This window comes from Egretta garzetta, unplaced genomic scaffold (genome assembly GCF_000687185.1).
Source record: "Egretta garzetta isolate BGI_Z169 unplaced genomic scaffold, ASM68718v1 scaffold401, whole genome shotgun sequence".
NCBI classification, from domain to species: domain Eukaryota; kingdom Metazoa; phylum Chordata; class Aves; order Pelecaniformes; family Ardeidae; genus Egretta; species Egretta garzetta.
This window is the reverse complement of record NW_009258651.1, coordinates 1,296,048-1,298,149: the sequence shown is the minus strand read 5'-3', so window position 1 is coordinate 1,298,149 and position 2,102 is coordinate 1,296,048.

Here is a 2,102-nt window from a genome sequence, read left to right as displayed (position 1 = left end):
CTTCAGGGCACGGGCCGGCAGCCCGGCGAGAGGTTCTCCGCCGGAGGGGACGTGGCCGCAGGCAGACTTGGAGCCTGCCCGGGGAGGCGAGGGCCTGCTTGGGGCTGCTGCCCGCTTGCCGTGCCCCGGGGCTGCGGGCTGGGGGCCAGGGAAGGGCAGGGCGAGGCCGAGATCCGCGCATCGTGCTGAGGCGGAATAGAAGCAGGGTCCTTACTGCTTTAAATACCTCCGCGAGGGACCCTGGTGTGAGTGTCCTCTGTTCCTGCCCTACGGAGGGAACCGTCTGCAGGCAGCGGTGCTCGCAGATGGGACTGATAACTGAGCTTGGCGTGGCACGGAAAAGTGCCCAAACCTCACAAAATACCTCAGAAAATCCAGTGGAGGGGGAAGCACCACACATTGTTTGTGTCCAGGAGTGTTGCAGCTGTTGCCCTCCCAAGTGTGCATGTGTTGGGACATGTAATTTCTTCCTTAAGGTTACCACTAACATTTGAACATTGATGGGCATTTCAAGCCAGTTTTACACCGTGAGTAAAGTTAAATCCTAAATATAAAGCACAGTTAGAATTGCTTTCACCTTTGTAAGCGGTGCCGCACAGAATGATGGAGTTCAGAAGCATAACCTAAGATGGTTCTGGTGTTTCTTGAGGTGAGCTCTTGAGTTACCTGGCCCTTACAAACACTTTTTCCTAATAGTGGGGAAAATGGTTAGGTGGCTTCCTGGCATTGACCAGGCTTTTACCTCACTCTGGTCACATCTTTGGTCTGAAAGTTACCAAAACATGCCAGTTACTTGTTCACTGGGGTCTCACAAGGGATGCAAAGCATTTGAGATGAATAAATGCTCTTTGGAATTCTTTGGAAGATATTTATAGCTTGATTAAGCAAAAGTTTGCCAGTGTTATAAGCAAGAAAAGTTGTTTCCTTTGTGTTTTTTTTTTTTTCCTGTTGGCAAAAAGAGTATCAGAAAAGTATTTGGGTTCATCCCTGACCCACTGAAGAAATCACATAAGCCTAGGATGTTACTAGGAATCCTGAGTGTGTGTTAGGTCTTTAAGACACTGGCATAGATACGAAGAAGGAATTGAACTGAGTAGCCAGAGCTACTAGAGTTTCCCTTAAAGGGAAATTTAAAAGGAAAAGGGAATGTTCTACTGGAACATTTTAGAATTAAACTGGAAAAATATTTAAATGGTTTCCATAAGACAAAAATGCACTTTAAGAAGTTCAAACAGGTTGTATAGCACTGTCTCCCTTGCAGTTACTGTAACTTGCCTGAAGTCTCCTCGGACTGATACCTGTCCCTTGGGGTAACTGCATCTCTGCAGTGAAAAAGGGTCTTGAGTCTCTGAACACCACACTGGCTTGTCTTTCCTTTGTATATCTGGGGCGGGGGGCGGGACACTCCTTACTCTGCAGTTTTTAGATCCGTGTGGCTGATCCTATGTGGGCACCTGACAGATCTGTTTCATTCATGCCTCAGTCACTCGGGATGCAGGGAGTGTTGCCCTCATATTTGACGGCTATTCCGTAGTCCCCTGGTAGCTCCACGCCCTTCACACCTTTCAGAGTTTTATTGGTAAGTCACTGTCTTTTAATTCCAACGTAGAGCTATAAGATGGCATTTGTGTATTCTGGGGGAGAAGAGGGGTTAGTTTTTGTTCCTGTTTTTCTCCTGGGAGCAGCATATCAGTGCAAGGGTTTGTTGTGCCAGGGAACCGAGGAGTTTAACAGGTGGGGTGTAGCTCTCCTACTGGGCTCAGCCCTGCGCTCCTTGCACTTTTCCTTTACTCAGGCCAAACTTTCACTCAGAGGTCAACTGAAGTCAAGAAGACGTCAAGAGAAGTTTTGCCTGGGATTTAAGGAAGAGGCTCCATAGCAGTAAAGTAAGTTTAAGGTAATAACAAGATCATCTAAGGGATTAATTTTTAACAAGTGTTTAAAATATGATGAAAGTGATAATAGATGTGTCTGAAACTATGACACTGAGCAAGAAGAAAGGTATTTTTCAAGTCCTCATTTAAACAGGTTGATAAAGTGAATTACGAAACCTCAGCCATTGTCTTTCATATATACGTAATGACCAAATACCATTAGGTTTC